The sequence below is a fragment of the Dermacentor silvarum genome, chromosome 8 (assembly GCF_013339745.2).
Source record: "Dermacentor silvarum isolate Dsil-2018 chromosome 8, BIME_Dsil_1.4, whole genome shotgun sequence".
In the NCBI taxonomy this organism is placed as follows: domain Eukaryota; kingdom Metazoa; phylum Arthropoda; class Arachnida; order Ixodida; family Ixodidae; genus Dermacentor; species Dermacentor silvarum.
In genome coordinates, this window is record NC_051161.1 from 174,223,731 (window position 1) to 174,250,771 (window position 27,041).

Sequence of the window (27,041 nt, forward strand, 5' to 3'; positions counted from 1 at the left end):
GCAAACATCGCCAAGACGGAAAATCGTCTGCTGGACTCTAGGTGGAAGAGCATACCTAAAACGTGTCATCCCATACGTGCCCTCTATGAGCGAAGCCCTTACCTTTACTAAGCATAAATGCAGTATGGCACATCTATAAAGAAGCGCCTCTCTCACAACCGATCCTTCGTTTGGGGCATCCATCAACAACGAACTCGGTGCGTGGCTCTCCGCGCACGCACTCCCCGCGTCACCCCCCACCAGGGTGGCCAACCAGATGCAGTTGGCATCCCTACTTCATCTCATTCTTCTGCCTCCCCTTAACCAGCAATGTCGAACACGGATCGACTGCACTGAACGTCAACAAACATTCATCAGTCAAACCAAGTTCAGCTTGACAGCGGGTTGCGCAACATACAAGTAGTTCAGAATCATCCACTCATCCCAAAAGACGTCGAAGGTTTGTTGACGCAGGAAGAGAACAGAGAAACATGCACAGTGGCACAAGCGCGTCTCCTCCGCCAATCGTGGTGCTGGAAGAAGAATAAACACGCCCAAATCGATTTTTGCTGCGTTCGCCTTTTTTGAGTATTATGTGCTGGATGGAACAGAGCCTCAAGAGAAGTAATAAAATCGTCAGCACACCTGCTGGTCAACCGCAGGGATACTCAGAGGAGCTTAGGTTGGCTTACGTCGCGTTGATAGTACGGCATCTTGTTGGGTTCACATATTCAGCAAAATAAGTTGAGATGTGAACAGAAACGTATACGCACACACGAAGCGCTTTGTGTGTGCGTCTATGTTTCTGTTCGCGTCTTGTCTTCTTCGTGTAGTTTAAACATTTTGCTGAATGACAGACTGGATACTTTTGTTTCTGACAACAAAGCGCTGTCACACTATAGGAAGCAAATATTGCGTGCGAACATCATTTTCCGCGCTCCTGTCGCACAAAAAACTGTTATACGGACGCGGCAAAAACGTACATCCTAATAATGTTTGCTGGATTGGTACGACAAAACTGTAGACGACACGCTGCTGGCGAACAGTGTGGGCTAACTTGTCGTCAGTGTGACAGTGCCCTAGGGTAAGTGAGCAACAGGTCAAGAACAAAGCGGTGAATGAACTGCTTCCCAGAGGGCCGCAGATTCTCTTATGCCAAGTAACTGAACACGGATCTCAACGCGGGAGTCTACTAACGGGCAAAGGATGCGGAAACTTAATGCAGCCAATTACTAAAAGCAGAAACTTGGAAATTACTTGGACACTGTTTCGTGTCATTAATGCAAACGATGCGATCGAGCCAAGCGTGACTTGGCGAGTAGTCACCATGGCTTATTTGCTGCTGATTTATTCAGCGCAGGATGGCGATGAACAGTGCTTGAGGAGGGTTGCTGTCAGCTGCGGTGGTGGCAATAACACGTGCGCCTGATGGCTTTATCAAGCACGATACAGACACCCCGAAAAACGCAGGGCCAGCAACTCGATTCGACTGCCAGCCTCTGGTTATAAGACATGTGGAGAAAATAGCATAACACGACATCGAATGCAAGGCGCGATGGTTGACATAAAAAGGAACTTGGACTAAAAAGCAAGACATGAAATGCGTGGCCTTCGCAAAAAGAAAGCATCTCAACTGCTCTTGGCGCTCAGTTTGCCAAAGTGAAGGAAAAGAAAAGCAGAAACACCAAAAGAAATATGTGTACACGACATGTGGCAACTTGTGTCATGCGATATTACCTCGTTAGATGCACACAGTGAAAAGAGTGTGTGTAAAAATACTAAACATTGTCAGAAACACGAAAAAGCACATCCGTGGGATCACGCGTAAGAACAGATTGTTAAGCGAAGGAAGGCGATGTACGCCGCCCGTTTATGTTATTTCTTTGTGTGCATTTAAAGATGAGCGAACAGTGTCGCAAGCCACCGTCAAAGTCCCTAATGGTTCGTGAAAAGTGTGAACGCTTAAGTTTTACACCGGTCGTACTCTTGAACCTTTCTAGCGTGGCTGGAATAGGTGGATCAACGAGTAAGAGGCTCAGTGTACTTGTTCTTATTCATGCCTAGCTCGTCGTTAAAAAGTAGATCGCTCTTTATATCGATTTTTTTTTTGACGGTATCTAATTCGGCTATTTCCCGCATCGCACTCGGTGATGCATACCGACACTTCCGCAATGTTTTACCTATTAAATGCGGAAATAAAGACGTGTAAGGAATAGAATACGAATCTTGTCTGAATTATTTTCACATTCTTTATGTTAACTTCCCCATCGCAGACGAGCGACCCGTACTCATAAATGTGGGTTGTCTGACTCCGAAACATTCGTGATGGAAGCGAGTAAACTACGGCCTATAGACGTACGCTCACAAGGTCTACATTTCCGAGGAGTCGCACACCGCGCAGCACTTTCTCGACTTGATCGAACACTTGCAACGGTGTTCCAGCGGAGCGCGACAGTGATGGAGGTGGTGGTGGTGGTGAAAAACTTTTATTTGTCTAATAGAGAGAGTTTGGGGGCCACAGAGTGCCCTGATACAGGGTCGGCGTGCCTAGTCCGGGACACCGCATGACGAGGCCCCGGCTTGCGCCCGTTACACCAGAGCCCGTTGGGACTCCAGCGAGGAGCAGTTGAGGAGGGCAGTCTCCCATGCCTCTCGGGAAGGTGTATGGGAAGGGGGGAGGAGGGGATTTTTAGTACATGCCCACGCCATGTGGAAGATATCACAGGTCTCCCCACAGTGCGGGCACCGCCCATCCATGTTGGGATCGAAATGTTTGATGATTGCAGGACAGAGTAGAGTACCTGTCTGCAGGCGCCTTAAAGTTCGCTCCTCCGCCTTACTCAGCCCCTTTGCAGGAATCGGGAAAAGGCGGTATTTCTCGCTATAATGTGTTATAGTTTACCTGAACCGCAGCAGCGGTAGGCTTGCCTCAGAGCTAGAAGAGCTAGGGTGAGGAGCCCGGTGGGTAAGCGCTCAGGCAGCCGCGTCAGCGGCCTCATTGCCTCGTAAGCCCTAGTGGCCAGGAGCCCAAATAATACGTTTCGGTGTTGGGTCAGTGGCAGCCCGTCTTAGAATTTGACTGACTAAGGGGGAGATCTCCCCTGTCAAGTAATGATTACATGCTTTACGGGAGTCCGTGATCATGATTCTCGAATTGGGGTCCGCGGCAGCAAGTGCTATCGCTACTTCCTCAGCTCGCGCTGAATTTTGGGCTCGGAATGAGAGCCCATCAAAGTGCTTTTCCCGGTGAACGACGGCGGCCGTGTAAAATCTCGCGGGCGACGGCCCTGCTACGTCTACATAGTATACACCAGGTCGGGAACCGTGTTGTCTCTCAAGCGCCCGAGCCCGTGCATGTCGTCTGCTTTCGTGCATGTCGGTGTCCATGTTACGTGGGAGCGGAGAGACCCAGAGCATATGGCGCCACAGTTCTGGAATACGCTCCACCTCCTTTGGAGTGCAAGCGTGTTGGATGTGTAAGCGATTGAGCAGGCGGCGCCCGGGGCTGTGTGCATGAGCCGCGTGTATTGGTTCACGAGGTTGGCCTTCCGCAACTCCTGGTAGGAGTTGAGCACCCCCAACGCCTTGAGTTTTGCGTTAGAGGTAGTCACCGGAAGATCCAGGGCTCGCTTAGTTGCTTTGCGGATGATGGCGTCTATTCGCTCGTCTTCTTGTTTAGTAGTGCGAAGGTATGGCACGGCGTAGAGGATCCAGCTAGTCACGAAGGCATGGGCTAGCCGAAGCGCGTCCCTGCCTCGCAGACCGCCCCGCTTGTTGCAAACACGGTGGATCATGCGCCCTACCTGTTCGCCTACTCTCTTGAGTTTCACAATATAGTGGAGTCCGGTCTGAGTCTGTGGTGAATGAACAGGCCCAGAATCCGGAGCTCATTCACCTCTCTGACAGGACCTCCCGACAGAGAGATCTGTATTGGTGCCTTATCCTTTGGGTTTGCTCTGACATGCAGAAGCTCTGATTTGGCTGGAGCACATTGGAGCCCACAGTCGATGGCATACGCCTCGGCTATGGATGCGGCCCGCTGTAGGCGGTCCTCTATTTCCCCAAGGCTCCCCTCAGTGGTTCAGATTGTAATTTCATCTGCATATACCGCGTGTTGAATGCTTTCCACCCGGGCCAATTGGCTTTGGAGGCGCATCATAGCTATGTTGAACAGGAGCGGTGATAACACCACTCCCTGAGGGGTACCCCGTGTTCCCATCGTGTAAGGGTCATATTCCTCGTCCTCGATCCGAAGAAAGGCCTGGCGCTTAGAGAGGAAATCTCTTACGTATGCGTAGGTCTTAGTACCGCAATCGGTGGAATTCAAGTTGGCCAGGATGCTACCGTGTTTAACATTGTCGAAAGCCCCTTTTAGATCAAGGGCGAGGATGGCTTTGTCATTGTGTTGCATAGTTGTGGGTCGCATTACGTCCCTGTGCAGCTGGAGGAGGACGTCCTGTGCAGACATGTGCGGGCGAAACCCGAACATAGTAGCTGCAAAGAAGCCCCTGCCCTCCAGGTATGGAGAGAGGCGATCCCCTACCATTGTCTCCATAAGCTTCCCCGCACACGAAGTCAGTGATATGGGCCTCAGGTTGTCCGTATTCACGGCCTTACCTGCTTTGGGGATGAACGTTACAAGTTACGTTTTCCATTCGGGAGGGAGTGGACGCCCGTCCCAGATTTGGTTCATGTATTTTAACAAATGGAGGTAGGCTGAGTCCGGGAGGTTCGCCAACAGTTTCACTGTTATGCGGTCCCGTCCCGGAGCCGCACCCCGGCGCAATTTATCCAAGGCGGCCTTACGGTGAGGCAACTCAAAAGGGGCATCGAGTTGTTGATTAAACTTGCCAGAGTGCGTGTACTCGGGCTCACTCTAGTCCTCCGTACGACAGAGATATCTATCGCACAGGGTGTCCGTAAGCTGCGCCGTTGTACCTTGGAACCCCTGCAGAGCCTGCCGGAGCTGCTTTTGCGTCTCCCCTCTCGTTTGAGAGGGGTCGATGAGACTGCGAAAGAGACGCCATGTCCCCCTGGAGCTCATCTTATGAGCTACGGCGTCGCAGCGTGCTATCCAATTTGAATCTGAGAGCTGGGCAGCATACGATGCAGCCTGCTCTGTGAGTTGGGCTATGCGGGCGCGTAATTTGCGATTGGTTTTCTGCTTTTTCCACCGTTTAGTTAAGCTTCGGCGCGCCTCCCACAAGGGCAGGAGGTGAGCGTCCACTGCGGGGATCTCTTCGGTGGTTTGTAGTGTAGTGACGTGTTGTTTCTGAATGTTGTCTATGTGTTTAGCCCATTCCGCGTAGCCGCCAGAAAAGAGTACGGGAGGGATAGTCTGATTTCGGAGTATGTGCCAATCGGTCAGCTTTGCTTGACCCCATTTTTTACGGGCTGCTTTTGCCAGGAGTGCAGAAGGCAGTGATCGCTGCCTAAAGAATCGCCCAAGTTCTCGCAGGCGGCGTCCCCAGCATTTTTTACGAGGGAAAGGTCCGGACACGTGTCACGGGTTACCGAGTTTCCCACTTGGGTGGGGCACGCATCCCGACTTCTCCCCGCGTTGTACGCGCAATCATCGTGCGTTACAATTCTCCGCTGCAGTCCAGGGGCGGTATTCTGTAAGAGTCTACCTAGTGGCCTGTCCATTTCGGCTGTCGCTGATTGGCTGCTGCTTGACGTGCAGGAAGGTGCCAGCCAGTCTCCTTCCTGCACGTCAAGCAGCAGCCAATCAGCGACAGCGGAAATGGACATTCCACTAGGTAGACTCTTACAGAATACCGCCCCAGGTCACGACTGCAACGAAGTGTGAGGCATACGCGATTTCACTGCGTTTTTAAAAACCTATGGACGCCTTTCTTGCTGTTTTAGGTTTTATTAGCTATTCCAGTTAGCACGAGTTAAGTCTTAGGCTCGGTTTGAGCGGTGAATTAAATTTTATGCGTAAGTACAGTGTAGCGTAAGTGTCAAATGACCCATTGAGCGAAATGCAGCTCCACTAACGCGAAACCTGGGGAGGTGCGAAGCATGCAGTGATGCACCGCTAATGGGCTAATACTACCAATGGCTAAATGCGGACTCTGCATTATGACGACAGACGAGAAGTGAAATTCCACGCTGGAATGATGAGCGGCAACGCAGCCAGCAGTGGAAGACGACGACGAGGAACGCGGGAGCACGGGCACGAGTGCGTGCCGAGCGCGAGCCGCTTGTTTGTTGGGACGGCGACGACAGGAGACGCCGACAGCCCGAGGTCATCACTAGAGACCGGATTTTAGGCAAATGCCTTTTTTGTTCCTTGCACTCCTATCACTTTGATATATGAGCATGAATTAGAGGTTAAAGAGGGCCTTTATAGTGTTTTTATAGTGCCTATAAATGCCTATTTTCAATATCGGCGCCTATATGAACACGATTTAGCCTCAAGTTTCGCTTTCGAGTGCAGTTAGAGATCGTTATTCATGTTACCGGGCAACATTGTTCGGAACTCTATGTGGTTCAACCTAGTCCTCTAGTTCAACCAACTCCCGGAAAACAACCGCCAGCAGCAGTGAAATGGGACGCGCCGGCCAGTATACGCCGCCGCGCTGACATGGCGCGAGTGGTTGGCGAATGCGAAACCGCGGAGGGCCGTCAGGGGAAAGGAGAGTAAAGAGCAAACGAAGAAAGAAAAATTTCATGTGCACGCGGCTTTTGTTTTGTTTGTAATTAACTTTTTTCACCGCCATTCACCGCCATTGAGCGTTCTTTCTCCGCGTACAAGATGCCAAGTGACAACTGAGAGGTACAATTTTTAATCCAAAAATCTGGAGATGGTTCGCCAACAGTTCGCCATTGTTTCCACAATCTTCACAGTGATTCTGAGACTACGTTCCGCGTGCTCTCCAAACAGATTTCTTCAAACATGTACACTTCAAATGGGCGCAAGTGTATTTGGCAGTGTTGGGACATGTTGTGTGTACAATTCGGATAATGTCATTGTATATGAGAAAATTGCCAGAGTTGCACCTAAAGGCCCGACCACATTCGGCGTTTTCCCGGCGTTTCCTGGCGTTTCGTGACCCGGCGCCGCTCAGCGTCGACGCTGAGGGAGGCGCCAAGCCGAAACGTCGTACTCAATGCACACAAGAAATCTCGGCGCCGGCGCCGCCGCCGGAAGCGGATCGATGAGCGCCGACTTGGCGCCGACCAATCAGCGCATGGCTGCGGCCGCGCTGCTGGCAACTTTTGCAAGCGACTTCCGCAGCAACCATTTCGCGTGCGTGCCACCATGTGGCGCCAGTGTCTCGTCGGCGAGGCTGCGCCGTCTGAGAAAGCAGCCGCTCGTACCTTCGAGCGCGCTGCCGTGAATGTGTGTGCGTGTGTGTGTGTGTGTGCCGCAGAACTATAAACAGGGCTTAAAAACCTTAATCGGGAACATTACTCATAGTTCACTTGAATGAAATTGCACACTGCTTCTGGTTAAATCTGTCTGGTCACATTGTGCGACGCTGGACTGGAGCTGTTTGCGTGCGTCTCATGTGGCTGGGTGACCTCTCCGGCGCCGTTGATGCAACGACGCCGAGAGACGCAATGGCAGGAAACGCCGGTGAAAACGCTGAATGTGGGCCGGGCTTAAGAGTCCTACTGTAAGAACATGTTAATTTCTTAATAAATCGTAGTCTCTCTTTCATTTATAATTTCTCTGTTTTTCGTGTATCTTAATTTAGTTGCGTAAGGCAGATATAAAGCAGTGCTTTTTTTAATCAGTATTCCCAATTATTAAGTATTCTTTTTCATACGTGTTTCGCCATATGCGACGCTCGAGTACAGTGATCATTGAGCATGAATATGACCATATGAGCAGTTGAATTAAGTCCATTGATCGTCATTAGTCCAGCAGATTTATGGAACAATTGCACGGCTATGTTTAACTCTTAGCGACTTTGTGCCATCATAAACAATAACCTTTCTTGTTTTCCTGTCGTAGATACAGGTCGCGCACGTCTTCTCTTGAAATTATTTGCATTTATGTAAAAATTTATTGTGCCTATATTTACGACGTTGGAGGCCTAAAACGTTGTTTTGCCTGCCTATTTCTGGCGCCTAAAATGTGCTTTTTTACTGCCTAAAGATCCGGCCTCTAGTCATGACGTAGCATAAGCCATCAAATGACACGCTTAGCTGAACTAGGGTTTCATGCACGTGGTCTCGCGTTTAATAGCAGCATGTCCCTTCTCGTGCGCTGTGAATAGAGAGAGAGAGAGAAATACGTTTATTCAGTCATAAAAAAAAAAAAAAATAGAAAATTGTACTTGTATGAAAAGGCAACCCCAGTGGTTTTTCCGGTGAGGTGCCTAGATTAAGTTAATGGTTTCGCTTCTTATAAGGTAGGTGAGCAAGCTGTCATATATAGCTTTGCGGTGTTGAGGGGTCCCTCTAGGAAGGATCCAGTCATTGAGAGTGGCGACTGAGCTCTGCAGCCCAGCAAGGCAGATTCTTCGCAGTGATGACAGGCCAGGACATGTCCATAGCAAGTGGTGGGCTGTGGCTGGCGCACCCGTGGTGCAAGTTCCGCAGGTGGGGTCAAGCGACTTGTCGATGTATTGGGCTTTGAACGCAGGCGTGACTGCCGTGCCGGTGCGTAGACGGCGGAGTGCCACGCGTTCCCGGCGTGGAAGCCCAGGAGGGAGGGGGTCATGGCCTTCGGGCAGAAGCGCTTGTAGAGCAAGCTTTCTATGCTGTCGGAGCTGCAGGTGAGCATCGACAGCGTCGACATCTTCTGCCGATCGAGCTGTGACGGAAACGGGGCAAGGAGAATAGGGGGTGGGTAAATATGCTCCCCGCGCGAGCGCGTCCGCTCGCTCATTCCCTCCTGCGCCCATATGACTCGGTGTCCAATAAATGTGCAGCTCAGTTCCCTTGTGCCGCAGAAGTGTTGCTTCTTCGTGGATGGCGGTTGCCAGTGGGTGTGCGTCAATCTTGTTAAGTTCACGTATGGCGTCTTGCGAATCCGTGTAAATGTGTAGAGGGCGGTGATGCTTGAGGCGGCCATATCTGGCTGCCTGAGCAACCTCTAGAATCGCTTGTAGTTCTGCACCGGTCGTACTTAATTGTGTGCTATGAGTAGTTGTTGCTGTGTTGCTGCCGTCGCTGTTCGTCCAGGCAGTACTGACGTGATTATGTGAAACAGCAGCATCTGTGTAAATGCATTGAGCTGTACTATCGTTGAGGATGGCTCTGCGGTGATGGTAACGCCTCCGACTTATTTCATTTACTCCCACGTTGCTTGGAAGGGGGTGAACTATGGCGGACATCACGGGCAGCCACGGCGCCGAAGGTGTCGGGAGAAGAGGAGTTTGTGGCTTCCGACCGACCTGGGCGAGTATTCTTCGGCCTGAAGACGTAGCCGCTAGCCTCAGCACCTGGGCACATCTTGCGTCCTCCCTTAGTTCTTCAAGTGTGTTAATTTGTGCCTCTGAGTAAAGCACATGGGTTGGGGTATGCTTCGGCAAACCATACGCTATACGTATACTTTGACGATGAGCTGCTTCGAGGCGACGACGCATCGTTACCGTGGTTCGTGTGTAAGGGAAGCCGTACAGAATTCTCGATGTGATGAGATTTTTCGTCATTATAACCAGGGTGTCTTCTCTGAGGCCCCACTTACGACATGTGAGTCTTCGGAGGAGCCCTTGTGTTGCTCGGCAGCGGCTCAGTGTCTGCTGAAGCCACGCCGTGTGGTTTCCTGTGTCCGATATAGTGAGTCCAAGAATTCTGAGGTCCTGTACTTTTTCGATCGGGCTTCCTTGTATTTGCGGCACATTCATTATGGCTACTGCTTCTTCCCTCATCTTCTTTGGACCAAGCACAATATACTGTGATTTTGACGGGGAAGGAGATAGTCTGAGTGCCGAAAGATGACACTGTATTGCATCTAGAGCTGCTTGGATGGCATCTTGCTGCTCACCAAGTGACCCTCCCGTGGTCCATACTGTGATGTCGTCGGCGTATATTGAGTGATGCAACCTGTCTATCTTTGCGAGGTGATACGGGAGACGGTGCATGGCTATATTAAACAGTACAGGGGACAAAACTGAGCCTTGTGGAAGGCCATGTGTGATGTAATGAAGCGGCGAGAATCGATCTCCTATCTTGACTCGAAGAGTGCGGTTTGTCAATAGTGACGTGATGTATGTCACTATGCGACCTTCTAGTCCTACTGCGTGCATTTCTTGCAACATAGCATCTACTCCTACGTTGTCAAAAGCCTTATGTATATCAACAGTGGCTAGTATTCGAGGGCCTTGCAAGCGCTCAGAGGTTAGATCGTCATGTATCATAAGGAGGCTGTCTTGCGCCGACAAGCGAGCACGGAAGCCTGTTTGTGTGTGATGGAGCTTTCGTTCAACTTCGAGGAACCAGTGAAGTCTTTCGGCCACCATTTTTTCCATGACTTTGCCCAAATGTGATGTTAAGGAAATAGGGCGAAGGTTCGTTGCTATCATAGCTGGCTTGCCTGGTTTGGGGATAGGAATGACCAGGGAATCCTTCCACCCTTCCGGTACAATTCCGGTTTCCCATACTTCATTAATAAGGTCGAGGAGGTCTGACATTCCTTCATCTGGGAGATTGCGGAGAGTCGTATATGTCAAACCATCAGGTCCAGGTGAACTTCTGCAATTCACTTTCATGAGTGCATACCGTAGTTCGGCAATAGTGAATGGATGATCAAGCATATGCGTTGCATCGGTATTCTGCTGGCCCTCCACAGTTGATCCGTTGACTGTTGCAGTTTGAACGGCGAGAGGGAAAAACTGGGTGACTAGTTGAGTGGCGAAATCTTGCTCTGATAGTCCCTGTTTGAGGGCAATGCTGCGCGCGGGCTGTTTTGCTTGGGCGGGTTGATCAAGCATAGATGCCAGGTGCCATAAACGAGAAGGATTAGTACGATGGTTTAGTCCACTGCATGTACGATGCCATCGCGAACGGCGTAGCTCCTTCGCGTACCTTCGGGCTGCAGCCTTTGCACGATTATGAATGATGCGAAATGCAACATTTTTTGGGTGACGTTTGGCTTGCTGTTGTGCCCTAAGCCTCGAAGCTATGAGGTTCAGCATGTGCAAGTCCGGAGCAGGATCTTTCCAACGCGTGCGCGTCGCCTTTGTAGCCCTCTGCTTTGCTATTTTTAGTCTGTCCAGGAAGGAACCCGTGCCATCCACGTACAACTTGCGGAAACGGTCCCAGTTTGTCGTGTAAGTCGTTCTAGTCTTTGCGCAGGTTCGACTGATATTCTCTATGCTAAGTAGAATCGGATGATGGTCAGACCCGTCTCTATTTTCTTGTCGTTGCCAACGTAAGCGCAAGTCTTGCGACATCCACGTCAAATCTGGCGTGCTGTCTTGCTGGCCTGCATGTAGCGCTGCTCTCGTGTAGACTCCAAGGACATTGGCGATGTTGAAGTCGCTTTTCTCCATAGCATCTATAAGTGCTCGGCCGCGCGGTGTGTCTATTCGGTAGCCCCACTGGGTATGTGGCGCGTTGAAATCGCCAGCTATAATGATATGTCTAGTAGGACATCTCTGCTTTAGACTCGACACCCAACTCATGTCGTCTCCGGGCTGACAACCAGGTCGTATATAAACTGAAGCAACTGTAAGTCGGAAATTTTCTAATGTCATAGCAACTAGAACGATCTCGCGGTGGGGTGTGCACAAATCTTGAGTGTCGATCTGAACTTGCGGAAGGCGTTTGTCGACGAACACGCCAGCTAAGCCTCTAGCGGTGAGGTCTGAGCCCATGTGGCGGCCCTTCAGCTTGCGTGGTATACAAGGTTGGAGGTATTTGTTGTAGCCAGTCAACTGCAGTGTTGGTGGGGCGTCCATTTCTTGAAGGAGGATCACTGGAATTCGGTTACGTTGTAGACGTAAGGAGAGTTCTGCATGTGCGAGAGTGAAGTTCCGACAGTTCCACTGCAACAAATGCGTTGGGTGATGGATTATATCATAGGGCTGATTCATTTTTGAGCTTGTACTATGATTACCGAGAAGCCGCTAACCCTGGTTCACCTCCTGTTCTTCGAGTCTCGCTACAGTAGACATGCGAGGTTGTGTCTGTCTCTCTAGTGCAAGAATACGAGCTGCCAGTTGGCCCATCGTTTGCTGCATAGTCATGATAGCGCTCTGCATACGCTCCAGCAGTACTTCGAACCGCCGCCATTGAATATCGAATGAGTCGCGTAATCCAGCTTCGCGTTGTTGCTTAGCTTCGCTAACATCTCTCACTAGCTGTGATAAGCTGGCAGTGGGCAAATTATTGTGCAGCCCCGTGTTTTGCAGCTCTTTCATACGGTTCTCTTGGACGAAAGTTTTCTTTATCTCTGGTGAATTAGTCGTGCCCTGACATTTGACCTCGGTATCTTTCCTTCTCAGCTGTGTCAAGGTGCCTTTGGGCAAAGGTTGCCTTGTAGAGGCTTTTTGGCGCACTTCCGAGTGTGCCTGCGCATCAAGAACTTCCTTTGGTAATTTCTGAACGTCTGTATTATCTTTTTTCTTGGGTTCCGCGACTTCGAATGACGTAGATTTGTTAGCGTGTGTCTCAGTCTTAGTTATGGCAATTGCCTGGCGTCGTGTGAGTGACGGCTGCACAGCTTGTTTGCGACAAATGAGTAGTTCGCGTTTGTAGTGTGGGCAGCTGGGATCGCCCGTAACATGTTCACCTTGGCAATGTAGACAGCGTGGTTTCGTAGCGGTGCAGATTTCGCCTGCAGTGTGTGTTCCTCCGCATCTGCCACATCGTGCTTCATGTGGGCAAATGTTCGCCTTGTGACCAATCCTTTGACAGTGCGAACACAAGATAGGTGTCGGGCGAAAAGGCTGGACTTGATGCGCAATATACTCCATGCGTACGTGACGCGGGAGCTTATTTCCGGCAAACACCACGAGAACAGTCTGCTTTGTTTTACCAAGTCGGTAGGCATTCAAAATTTTTGGCCCGCCTTGCAGGGGGCGAATTGTAGCTCGAATGTCTTCGTCAGTAAATTCTGTGCTTACGCCATATATGACGCCTTTGATCGCGTCTCTCGGAGGAGTGACGTAGGCTTGCACTGGAACAGGGCCGAGTTTCTCTATCTTTAGAAATGGTTGCGTTTCTACATCTGCAGGAATATCCACGGCAATGACGTTTGCGCGAAGCTGTTTGCGGATGGTGGCCGGCGTTTCACTACGGAGGCGTTCTTTGAGCCAGGCGTTTAGCACTGTGTCTGGAATCGACAAAATAGACGCTGCGGTCTTAGGTCTAACTATTATAGTGGTGGTGTCCTGCAAAACTTCACTCGGATAAAGGTTCGCTGTTTCTGTGGCTTTCTTGGCCTGCGCAGGGTCCTTTTCAGTGCGCGTTTGGTTGGTAATCTCAATTTCTTGATCCGAATCTGAGCCGCATTGCAGAGCGTCCTCTGCAAAGCCACGCTTCCAGTGCCGATCGCGCACGTGCTTATCAGCGTCCCGCGGTCGCGGCCGTTTTCCTTGCCTCCGCGTTTGCTGTTCCATGTCCCAATCGGCGGGGTCGTTGGAGTCATCAGCGAGAATAGAAAAAGGGTTTTCTGCTTGCCTTTGCAGATGAGTCATTTCGACAGCGTCAGCCCAGGAACGCGGCGTGAGCGGGGGCCACTGAGTCGTCGATGTTGGGTCAGGGATTGTAGGCCCAACATGGCTGCTACCTGCCGCATCGCTGGTGGTGATATCCAGAGCGCCTGGTCGATTCTCCATGCCCCCTTGGGGGCACAGATAGTCTCGTTAGCTGCCTCTAGACTTCCGGTGGCTGTTTTGGAGGTTCCTCTGGGTTCTGAGTCCCTGCCTCGTCGTAAATTTCAAAAGAAACACGGAGCTGAATTGCGCTCATGCAAGTTGATTGGCTTGGCTTGGCTTCTCCTGTGAATAGAAGTGATCAAAAGAACCCATTTTGCATTGTGCACACCCTCTCAGCTTTTCTCTCATAGTAAATATATATATATATATATATATATATATATATTGTGACACAAGGATTAAAGTAACAGTGAAATCTATTTACAGCTGATATTGTCGCGATACACGAAGCTCGGGAGCTTTATTATAGAAGCACCGCGCCGTACTCAGGAGAAGAATCCAGAGAGGCGCCAACAACAACAATATCTTCTTCTCTAGATGCCTTTCGGAATCTCGAGCAGCCCGGTCGTCGCCTTTGTCGGCGCCAGGGCGCACTTGTGCACGAATACCGACGCGGCATTACCCTCCCTCCAGAGCGAGCATCGTCCCGATTCTGATCAAATCATGACGGAAAGACTCGTAGTTGATAGCTTGGCGGTGTCCACTTCACTCTGAATGATATGGCTTCATTCGCACTACGTGCGCTACCTCAGGCACCTGTTGACGGCGTTTCGAGCAGCATGAACCGTCACCAACCAACTCGTATAAATCACGTCACTAACACGGCGTAGAACCTTGTATGGTCCGAAGTACCGGCGTAGACGTTTCTCCGAGAGCCCTCGGCGTCGGACGGGAGATCAAATCCACACTCTTTCCCCGGGCGTATAAGCGGCAAATTGGTGGCGGAGATAGTAGCGTCGTGCGTCGCGTTCTTGCTGACTAGTTATCCTGACGCGGGCGAGCAGTCGTGCTTCCTCGGCGCGTTCAGTGAAATCTGCGGCATCTGCATCTGAACCATTGCAGTCATGAGGTAGCATAGCGTCAAGCACTGTAGTGACTTCTCGACCATGGACCAGAGCGAACGGCGTCATTTTCGTTGTTTCTTGGCATGCCGTATTGTATGCGAATGTGACGTATGGTAAGATTGTGTCCCAGGTATCAGCTCCACATCGACATACATGCAAAGCATGTCTGCGACAGTCTTGTTGAGGCGCTCGGTAAGCCCATTTGTTTGTGGATGATAGGCCGTCGTCTTCCTATGGGCTGTGCCACTCACCGTGAGCACAATGCGCAGAAGCTCAGCTGTGAATGCGGCTCCTTTGTCGGTTATGATGATCGCTGGAGCACCGTGTCTGAGGACAATGTTCTCGATAAAGAATTGTGCTGCTTCAGCTGCCGTGCCGTTCGGAATTGCCTTGGTTTCCGCATATCGGGTTAGATAGTCCGTCGCGACTATGACCCATCTGTTGCCGCTGTCAGATAGTGGAAAGGGGCCCAGGAGGTCTATGCCAATTTGAGCAAACGGCGTTTCCGGTACCGCAACGGGGTGCAATAGCCCAGCGGGTTTAGTCGGTGGTGCTTTGCGTCGCTGACACTCAAGGCATGTCCTCACGTAGTGCTCCACCTCTGCTGCGAGCCTGGGCCAGTAGTAGCTCTGTTTGATTCGTGCTAGTGTTCGCGTGTAACCAAAGTGGCCCGAGGTGGCTTCGTCATGGCAGGCTTGCAAGATTTCGCGGCAGAGAACTTCGGGAACTACTAGCAGATGGCTCTTCCCTGTTGGAGAGAAGTTCTTCCTATAGAGAACGCCATCGCGCAAACAGAATGAAGGTAGACTCCGTGAAAATAATCTCGACACCTTCGTAGCTCGCCCTTTCAAGAACTCGATCAAGGTGTTGAGCTCTCGGTCGGCTTGCTGTTGCCGAGAGATGGCGGCCGCATCAGCAATCCCTAAAAAGCCTGCGCATTCATCCGCATCTGCGCTCCAGATCACCTATTAGGTGATCTGGAGAGGCAGTCGGCATCGAGGTGCTGTCTTCCCGATTTGTACACCCTGTCATATCGTACTCTTGAAGCCATGAGCTCCAGTGTGCCAAACGTCCGTACGGGTATTTCATATTGGTTAGCCAGCAAAGCGAATGATGGTCGCTTACTACTTGAAAGGCGCGACCGTATAAATACGGGCGAAACTTTGTGACTGCCCATACGACGGCCACACATTTCTTCTCCGTGGTTGAGTAGTTGGACTCGGCACGTGACAATGTTCGACTTGCATAAGCAACTACTCTCTCGGCACCGTCCTGCCACTGAACAAGGACAGCTCCAAGGCCCACGTTACTGGCATCGGTGTGGATCGCTGTTGACGCATCCTCGTCAAAGTGAGCGAGTACTGGCGGAGTTTGTAGACGCTGCCGTAACTCGTTGAACGCCGCTTCTTGCTCCTCTCCCCATACAAACGCAACGTCGTCTCTTGTGAGGTGGGTGAGTGGAGAGGCGAGATGCGCAAAATTGGCAATAAATCGTCGGTAATAAGCACAGAGACCCATGAAGCGTCTGACCGCAGCCGAGGCGGGCGCTCTACCACTAGGCCATGGCTGCGGTAGACATGACCTAGAAACTGAAGCTCTTCAAACCCGAAGTGACATTTATCAGGTTTCAACGTGAGTCCCGCGGACCGTATGGCTTGAAGAACTGACAGCAGCCGCTTTAGATGTTCTTTGAAAGTGGCGGAAAAAATAATCACATCATCGAGGTACACCAGGCATGTCTTCCACTTCAGACCGGATAAGACAGTATCCATGAGCCTTTGAAAGGATGCTCGGGCCGAGCATAAGCCGAAAGGCAGAACCTTGAATTCATAAAGCCCGTCAGGCGTCACTAATGCAGTCTTCTCTCGATCACGCTCATCTACCTCTATTTGCCAGTATCCACTCTTAAGGTCCATAGAAGAGAAGTAGCGCGCATGCCGTAGCCTGTCTAAAGAGTCGTCAATACGCGGCAGCGGATACACATCTTTGTAACATGATTCAGCTTGCGATAATCAATGCAGAACCGCAAGATACCATCTTTCTTTTTGACAAGCACCACACGTGATGCCCATGGGCTGTTCGACGGCTGGATAACATCATCCTGTAGCAACTTTTCAACCTGCTGCTTTATTGCCTCGCGTTCTTTCTGAGCTACACGATACGGGTTCGGATGGGTCTTGCTGTCTCCTCCGTGATGATGTAATGCTTTGTCAGCGGCGTTTGACCTACTCGCGACGTAGACGAGAAGCTGTTCAAGCAGTTCCATAAGCTGGTGTCGATCTGCAGGTGTTAAGTTTGGTCCAATGTCGACGGCGGGTGTGCATGGCGTTGTAGGAGCCTTGGCTTCTCCTTGCATAGTAAAACAGTCTTCAGTGGGGTCTAATTCATCGAGACATGCGACAGCGGTGCCTTTACTGATATACCAACGTTCGTTTGTGAAATTTGTCAATAGAACATCAGTCCGCCCGTCGACTAAGGAGACGATGCCACGGGCGATGGCGACTCCTTGTCGGAAGAGAAGGGCGGTTGCATGTTCCGCGACCGCTTCTTCGGTGAGCTGTGTGCCACAACTGACGGAAACAAGGCTGCAAGACAGTGGCGGTATACAGACGTCCTCGTCGATAATACGTACGGTGCGGCGTTGTCGCTCTGTTCCATTGGTAGTGTCGTTAGCAGGGGAAAACGTTACTACGCCGTCGCGTATGTTGACAACGGCGCCATACTCCATTAAGAAGTCCATGCCTAAACTGAGTGATTTGCAGCACTCCGGCAGAATCACGAATGTGGCGACAAAAGCTGCGTTCCCGATCGTAAGCCTTGCAGTACATTTGCCCGTAGAGTCATAATCTGGCCGCCAGCATTGCGAATATAAGGGCCCGTCCATTTTGTCCTGACTTTCTTGAGTTTGTCTGCCAGCGGCTCGCTCATAATTGAAAAGTCCGCGCCAGTGTCTACTAAGGCCGTCACTTCGTGCCCGTCAATCGTAACAGCGAGGTCGGCAGTCACAGTTTTGTCGGCATTATTTACCTTTTGATCGGCGTCTTCCTTTCTCGGCAACAAGGGGGGATTTTCGGCAATTTGAGGACTTGCAACCTTCCCCCTTGAGGTCGCTGCTTTCAGTTTCCTCGCCGTGGGCTGGGAGAACGACCTCTCACGACGTCAGCAAAAGTGCGGTTGTTGTGCGAGGCGAAACGTGCTGGAGACGGTGAGCGTGACCGGAAATTAGAAGAGCTCACTTGCCGGCGAGTGCGGCTGTCGTCAAAGGGGACACGGTTTTCATGACCCAGGCGACGCGTAGAGGCATATGGGCGGCCCTGGTAGCCAGCTGGGCAATGAGGGCAGAAAAGATAGATGTGTCCTGGTTCGCCACAATTGTAGCACAATGGCCGCCGATCTTCAGTGCGCCATATATCGGTCCTACGGAGCTGGGGCCGTCTGACAGGTTCCCGTTGGGCCCAGGCTGCGACAGGAGGCCGTTGACGGTATTGTGGCGCCGGCAGGGAAGACAAGGGACGGTAAACAGCATCTGTGTGGCTGTATGTGTTCGGCTGGTACGGCGGCTCAGACGGCGACGGACGGCGGACCGCGTCTGTGTAGCTGTATGCATTCGGCTGGTATGACAGCTCGGTACGAGGCTTGGAAGGGGCAAGCACCTGTCGGAGTTCCTGTCGTACCCCTTCAGCGACGGAGTCAACCGGGAACTCGTGTGACGGTGCGAGCCTAGCGTTCTCCTTCGCAATTTCCTCACGCACAATCTGGCGTATCAACTGGTGCAAGCAGGTTTCATCGTCCGTAACCAGTGCTGCGGCTCCTGTCGGTGCCCCGGCAATCAGGCGATCGCACTGTTGGTACCGCTGCTGCAGCGCCCGCTCGATTGATGTGGCCTCTTCAATGAACTCGTCCACTGTTGTCGGCGGATTGCGCACAAGGCCAGCGAACAGCTGCTCCTTGACACCACGCATGAGGTGGCTGAGCTTTTTAGCCTCCGTCATGTTGGGATCTGCGCGGCGAAACAAACGCGCCATGTCTTCAGCAAACATGGCGACACCTTCATTTGGCTTTTGTATGCACGTATCGAGAAGGCGCAGTGCGTTTTCACGTCAATTTGTGTCTCCGAATGTGTCGAGAAACCGACGCGAAAAGTCCTCCCACGTTGTCAGACTTCCCTCGCGGTTTTCAAACCACGTCTTTGCACTTTTTTCGAGGGCGAAATAGACGTTAAACAGCTTCTGGTCGGGGCGCCAGTGATTCGATCTCGCTACCCGTTCATACTTCTCCAGCTAGTCCAACGCATCTTCATGCGCGTCACCGTGAAATTGTTCAGGAATCCGAAGGTTTTGAACTGTTACCTGAGTTGGGCTGCTTGGAAGTGTCATTGCTGGAGCTGGGGTGGCGGTGGTTGATGAAGACGATGTTTGCAAGACACCGAATTCGGGGCTCAAACCTTGCAGGCGGCGACTCGTGCGGTGAACAGGCGTCTCGACGCGTGGGTGTCTTGTGGGGCTAGATGCAGGGCTGCTCGTAGGAGTGCCGATCATGAGGCGACGGTACCCAGCACTTCCACCAGTGTCGCGATACACAAATCTCAGGAGCTTTATTATAGAAGCACCGCGCCGTACTCGGGAGAAGAAACCAGAGGGGCGCCAACAACAAGAATCTCTTTTTCTCTAGATGCCTTCCGTAACCTCGAGCAGCCCGGTCGTCGCCTTTGTCGGCGCCAGGGCGCACTTGTGCACGAATACCGACAAGAGACAGGAAGCGCAGGCAAGTCTCTAACGTTGTTGTCTTCCGACACCAGCTCATGCCCTTCTTCTTCCACCTTGTTCCCAGCGTTGTAACATATGGCCCTCCGGCGTGGAAGCACTGTCCCAGTGCGTCTTATGTAGACGAAGACTGGTAGCGTTTGAGGCGGCCAACATGCACGACGTCACGGGGAGGCTGGGCAGAGCAAGCGGGAGTCGTGACCGGGGAGATTTCGTATGTTATAGCTGTCACCTGGCGGAGGACCCGGTAAGGACCAGCGTAGCGCGACATTAGCTTTTCTGATAGGCCAACGCGGTGGCTAGGAGACCATAGGACAAGGTCCCCGGGAAGGAAATTAGCGTCACGGTGGCGACTGTCATGTGTGCTCTTCTGCTTGTTCTGGGAAATAGAAAGGCGACGATGAGCAACTTGACGTGCCTGTTCGGCTGTGGCAATGACGTCTCGGGCGTATTCCGACGTAGAATCCTGAGCGATGGGCAGGACGGTGTCGAAAGGCAATACGGGGTCGCGGCCGTACAATAGATAAAATGGTGGGTAACCAGCTGTGTCGTGACGCGACGAATTGTACGCGAATGTGGCGAAGGGAAGAGCATTGTCCCAGTCATGGTGGTCATTGGGAACGTACATTGATAGCAGGTCAGTGATGGTGCGTAATCGCACCATCACCGACAGTAAGGCTGTTCGTCTGGGGATGGTAGGCAGTAGTGAGCTTGCGCTTGGTGGCGCAGGAACGGAGTAGGTCGTCCACAACTCGGGAGAGGAAATACCGGCTGCGGTCTGTAAGAAGTTGACGAGGAGCGCCGTGATGAAGGATGATGTCATGCAAAAGAAACTAAGTGACGTCGGTCGCGCAGGATGTCGGAAGAGCTTTGGTGATCGCGGACCGAGTTGCATAGTCGGTAGCGACAGCAATCCACTTGTTGCCGGAAGCAGATATAGGGAAAGGTCCAAGCAGGTCTAACCCTACGCGAAAGAACTGATCGGATGGCACGTCGATAGGTTGAAGGCGACCAGCAGGGAGTAGAGGTGGCTTTTTCCGGCGCTGACATAACTCGCAAGAAGCGACGTAGCGGTTGACGGATCGGTATAGACCGGGCCAAAAGAATCGGCGTCGTACACGATCGTACGTGCGAGAGACGCCAAGGTGCCCAGCCGTGGGTACATCGTGTAACTGAGAGAGAGAGAGAGAGAGAATTGTGGCACGCAGATGGCGGGGAACGACAAACTCGGGACCACTAGGGTGCATGCTGCGCCGATACAACGTGCCGTCCTGGAGGAGAAACAGTCGAGATGGCGGTTGGCATGGTGGTCACCGTTGTTGTAGCCGCTTCGTCAGTCGGCATGGTGGTAACGGCCAGGCTAAGTCCGCTTGGGAGCTCCGTCTCACATGAGATGTACCCGGCACCTTCACCAAAATGTGACACAAGGATTAAAGTAACAGTGAAATCTATTTACACCTGATATTACAAGAGACAGGCAGCGCAGGCAAGTCCCTAACGTTGCTGTCTTCCGACACCAGCTCGTGCCCTTCTTCTTCCACCTTGTTCCCAGCGTTGTAACAATATATATTATATATATATATATATATATATATATATATATATATATACACATCTCTCCAGTGAGCAAGAAAAGAAGTACAAGGATCAGAAATTCCACGACGAAGCCGATTTCTTTCCGTCATCTCTGAATGTAACCTGAAATTCGGGATGGTGATTCAAACATTGCATTGCGAATTTTCTAGTGCACTGGTCAATTTCAATTTGTGCCACCATCTTTATTAAAAATAAATCCAGCTTTTTCTTTTTTCTTTCTTTCTTCTTTCTTTCTTTCTTTCTTTCTTTTGAGCCTGTGGTTATTATACTTTTGCTCATGGGTTTACATACATTGTTTCGTAGTTGCAGAAATAGTGACAGCATTTCCTTCGTAGCGATATTACTGACGTCGGGCTACCGACATCGGTCTGCGCAAAGCTACATGGAACTCTCTGTAACCGCGGTCAAACGAAGCCGCTAAGCGAATTTGTGTACCAACTGTCTTTACGAAAAATAAATACCCCAATCGTAGCCTTCACATTTCTTGTTCTCGTACTTTTCAGACATCGGACTTGTCAACAGGTTTGTAGCACTATTAAAGACCGCTAACATTGTTTTCAATTGTCTGCGAATAGGGTAACTTTTTTCCCGCACTTACCTGCGCTACTCCTCGTGGCCCCCTTCCCGGGACGGTCACACGCAGACACCGCAAATTTATTTCGGCTCGATTAAGAAGCCAAAGCAGCTGCTTAAGACAAAGCAGCTGATATCACGACCAATAAAATTGGAACATCACTACGTATCGTAGTTATGGCAAGGCTACATCGCCTCTCACGCCCCCCCCCCCCCCTCCGATCAACAAGGGTAAGTAGAATTATTTCATCGTAGTGCTCGCGGCTTTCACAAAATTTGCGGCGTGAGCACTTGTAGGATACATACTAAGAAACGGTGTTCTGTGTATCTCCACAAACAGTGGCACTCACCCAATGAAGCACAGCCGCTTCCCGCGCTGCCGTTCTGTAGACTCCGCGTGAGCTCCGTCGGCCTGGTGACGGCACTTGAATGTCAACCTTGCGCAGCGGGAGTCCTTCCGAAAGCACGTCTTCGCCCAATGGGACAAGCAGCGGCAAACACTCTTAAGTGAAGCAGATTCAGGCCTTTAACTCGGGGGTTTGTGTCTTGTGACAGACGAAGGGTCGTTTAAGTGCTGCTGGTAACGGCTACCGAGTAGAACGAAAAAAAAAAGGCGATTGCGGGGAAAGCCTCAGTGTGCGTCTATTCTTTCCTTCGGCGACGCGGTAGAGCCAATAGATGCGGGGGGCGCTTCCGAGGCAAGCGTGGCAGTGTTCCGCCCGCTTTCACAACGCCTGCACTCTATGCCGGCCACCAGCTGCCGCGGTGGCTGTTGTCTCGGACGCCAGCGCAGCAGCCAGCTAGCGAGCGGCGTCGGGGGCTACGGCGCAAGGCTTTGGCGGAAGATCTGCGCGTCCAGCAGCCACGGCTTGGCGGCCCGCGAGCAGAACCTGGAGATGGGCAACAGCAGCGCACCGTCGACCATACCTCGCGTGATCAGTACGAGGCAAACACCGGAGTTGCGAGGAGCAATGGCCGGCAAATTGGCGCCGTGGTTTTGGATCTGCGCGAGGGAAAAAATAGGCATGATCCATGTACCGTGGATATTATGCAGACACAGGTAAGTAAGTGCACGCGTGCGTAACCTCAGCAAAAGAGTTCTTCGATGCTGGGGGGGGGGGGGGGGGGGGGGGGTTCTGTCATCTCGATGCATTTGCGCACATAGCAACAAACCATTCAGTGGCCTTAGGCTGAAAGCGTGAAGCATCAGTTTCCTCAGAGTTACAAAAGTAAGAGAGCCTTTGCAGCGGCAATGCTAAAAATTGCGGCCGAGGCACGCCTTAAAGCACGTGCCCATGCAAATTTCCCGAAGTACGACATATAAACAACGTGTCATTATTTAGTGTCCCAGCTAACGCTGTTCGAGGAAAAACAATGATTTAAGAAACCCATTGCAAGCGACGATCTTATGGTGTTCGGTCGTCAAGCCTATGACAGGGCAGGTTTTATAAGCGTGTCTCGCACCATCTTTGTTTTCGTTCAATTGCATGACACATGGTACTTTGTCGGGGGTTTGTCGTATACAAGATCAGCTGCGACAATTTCGTACACCCCCGGCACATGGCACAGACCGCCCCGGTTCTGCAGCTTTGATCACCCCGCTGCCACTTGGGAACCCTGGAGCCCTAAGCCACCAGCTCTACTGTAATCTCAGCTGCCTCTGCTTGCCGGTATTTCTATTTTCGCAAGCTACACGCTTCCCATCGACCACAGTGAGAGAGCTATTTACGTACACGGCGTACCTCTGTGCACGATCCCCCAAAACGCAGATGTATTATCATATTAGTTATAATAACTCGGTGACAGATACACCACAGCGGTGTGCTTCGCGTACCTCTCTTGCGACAGCGCTGCAATAACCGGCTCTACTATGGAGACAACCGAGTACAAATTGCATGGGCAGGTCGAAAATGTAATCAAGTGGTGTAAATTCACCAAGGACTGAAGCAAGTATGTCCTCTGTCTCCATTGTTGTTCACGCTTTATGTTAACGGCATATAGAAAGACAACTGCAAAACAGCGAAATAGGGTTTGATTTATCCGACATTCGTAATGGACCAATGGTGCAACAGAAGGTCCCTGTGGACGAAATAGTCCCTGTGGACGACTAGCGGACAATATGAGAGATTTACAGACACTCGCGAATATCTGTGGCAATTCAGCGCCAAATCAATCCTAAGTTTATCACAGAGAAATCGAGAATTATTTTATTTCACGAAGAGACTAGTAATTACGTGGTGTCGTTTCAACAGCAATTCATGCCCATAGTCAGGTAATATAAATACCTCGGCGTACACATAAAGGAAGGAAAGACTTACTCAAGCACCCACCAAGATCATCTCAAGATGAAGGGGAAGCGGAATGCAACAGCAGTGAAACAGAGCACTTTGGGGATAAAATAAACGTCAGGTGATGCGAGGAACTTACAAAGGAGTAGTGGCGCCAGCGCTGAAGTTTGCCTGAAGTTAACTTGACGTATCAGCCTCCCATTTCTGATGGTGATTACTCGCTGACTCCAATATCCGAAGTTGTATTGGCCCGGAATATTGCCGTTCCTCACACCCTCGTTACCATCAGTGAGAACACAGTGTCACTGCCAATCTTAAACTTTAGCTGGTGCACGTAAATTATCCCGGTTGGCACTGCTGTCGCTCACGTCTCTGCTGTCGACGAGCATGCCATTTCTGCATTCGCTGCTGACAATTTTTCGCCTTCTTCTGCGGCCACCACCTCGTCCAGTTCACCTGATGTCCGCTTTCAATCAATCAATCAATCAGAATGAGCTTTATTTATACAATACAAATAATTCATACAAAAATAGTTGGACCAATAGCCTATGTGGCTAGTACCTGGTCCAATACAGAAATAGCATATAGGTCAACCACGTACATATTTTCTTAGTTAATAATAACATTGCATACATGAACAAGTATTAATTTGTAAATTAGGTGTTATTCCGATTGTCTAGACAAGAAGAAGCGTTTACATGCAAGATCAAAGTTTCTGGTTACTTTTACTTCCACAGGCACAGTGTTCCATGTTATAGCGCCAAAAAACTCCAATAATAGTTCACCGTAGACATTGCTGCAATAAGGAAGGTTTAGGTTAAAGTTAGTTGCTTGTCTGGTGTTTGCACGTGGGAAGTTAAATATGGTGTTGGGTAAGGGGAAGTTGGTGTTCAGTATTTTATGAACTAAACAAGTGATCTTATAATTTCTTAAAGCCGTAAAAGAAAGGATACGAAGGTCAATAAACAGACTGCTACTAGGGTGATGAACAGAAGAAAATGTTATTATTCTTAGGGCGCGCTTTTGCAAATGCAGTATAGGTGTTAAGTAAGTTTTATATGTTAGGCCCCATATTTCACAACAATAGCCCTGGTGGGTATGAAATAAAGAAAAATATATGCAACGAAGCAAAGCACGAGGAAAATATTGCCTGGCACGGGCCAGGGTGTAACAGCTGAAAGCGAGTTTCCTACAGACAAGGTTAATTTGTTCTCTCCAATGCAAGTGACAGTCTAAAGCAACTCCTAAATATTTAACCGTATTAACACGATCCAGAGTTCGGTTCGCTAAAGTCAAATTAAAGGTACTGTAATTTAGTATTTTCCTGTTGGAGTGAAATATGATATATTTCGTTTTATCAGTGTTTAGGGCTAGTCTATTTTCCGAAAACCATTGGTCTACCTTTAGTAGTTCGCCAGATATAATGTCTTGCAATGATGAGAGCGAGTCACCTGAGTAAACTAAGGCGGTGTCGTAAGCATACATTAAAACTTGTGTTTTAATGTTGTGCTTTGAGAAAATGATAGCGACTGACTTCGTCCCAGCACACGCTGCCGAGCTCTGGCACCTGTTGCTGTCCTATCGCGACATTTTTGACTTTGACGACCACCCATTGGGCCAGACATCCGTTGTAACTCATCGGATTCATACTGGAGACGCCAGCCCCATCCGATGGCATCCTTACCGCGTGTCCCATGCTGAGCGGCAAGTGATTCAGCGTGAGGTCGACAAGATGCTCGCCAAAAACGTCATTGAAGCCTCCTGTAGTTCCTGGGCATCACCTGTCGTCCTAGTAAAGAAGGATGGCAGCTGGCGCTTCTACGTCGACTACCGTGACTTGAACAAAGTCACACGTAATGACGTCTACCCACTGCCGCGGGTTGATGACGCCCTCGACTGTCTTCACGGGTCTACATTCTTCTCATCCATCCACCTCCGCCTGAGATTTTGGCAGATTTCTGTCGATGACCTTGATCGCTAAAAGACCGCATTTGTTACACCCGACGGTCTTTTCCAATTTTAAGTTATGCCTTTTGGCTTATGTAATGCCCCCGCCTCATTTGAAAGAATGATGGACTCTCTGCTTCGTGGCTACAAATGGTCGACATGCATCTGTTATCTCAATGATGTCACTGTTTTTTTTTTGCCAACATTTGAGAACCACCTGACTCGCCTATCGGCAGTGCTTGGCGTTTTCCGACGAGCTGGCCTTCAGTTGACCTCTTCGAAGTGCAGCCTCGGATGTCGTGAAATTACTGTCTTAGGTCACCGTGTGAGTTCTCGTGCCGTCCAACCTGATCCTGACAAAATTTGTGTGCTGAAATGTTTTCGGCGCCGGGTTCGGCCTAGGACGTCCGGAGCTTTGTTGGTTTGTGTTTTTATTTCCGGCATTTTGTCAGGAGTTTTGCCGACATTGCTCGTCCGCTAACACAGCTCCTGCAGAAGGACATCACATTTTCATGGAGTTCTTAACAAGCCGATGCATTCCGCACGCTCACCAGATTGCTTACCACTCCTCCCATCTTGGCGCATTTTGACCCCACAGCGCCTACAGAAGTTCGCACAGCACGGCATCGGCGCTGTTGTCGCTCAACGGCAATAAGAACAAGACCACGTTATAGCCTACGCTAGTCCTTCCTCTCCCCTTCCGAGAGCAAGTTCTCGATGACTGAACGTGAATGCCTTGCTCTAGTTTGGGCAGTAGCAAAATTTTGACCGTACTTGGTTGGCCGCATCTTTTCGGACATCACGGACCACCATGCGCTGTGCGGGCTCTTGTTCCTCACAGACCCAACCGGCTGACCGCTGGGCGCTAAAGCTTCAAGAATACAGCTTTTATGTCCTTTACAAGTCCGGCGCCATGCACCGGGACGCCGATTTGCTATCCCGTCATCCGGTCGACCCTCCCGACTCCTCCGCCCACGATTCCGACGCCTGCGTCCTCGCCATCTGCGACTTGAGTGACATACGCAAGCAACAGCTCAGCGATGCAAACTTGCGGTCCATCATCGATCGTCTACGCATCGATCGCCTACGAGTTAAGCTGAAGACGACCACGGTGAAAAAGCTGGCAGATCCCACGCCATGTGGAAATCGATGTTATGCGAAGCAGTGTGCGGGGAGCCTACCAAGTTAACGAAACGACCATGAGAACAC

General features: G+C 50.8%; 1 protein-coding gene across 1 annotated transcript in view; it reads right to left on the minus strand.

Moving 5' to 3' along the window:
* LOC119462588 (solute carrier family 41 member 1) overlaps positions 1–27,041 on the minus strand; it is a 520,047-nt gene that overhangs the window by 469,748 nt on the left and 23,258 nt on the right. Inside the window, exon 2 of the mRNA XM_049672745.1 lies at positions 21,948–22,600. The gene's annotated coding sequence lies outside the window, so the exon portion shown is untranslated. The remainder of the gene's footprint in view (positions 1–21,947; positions 22,601–27,041) is intronic.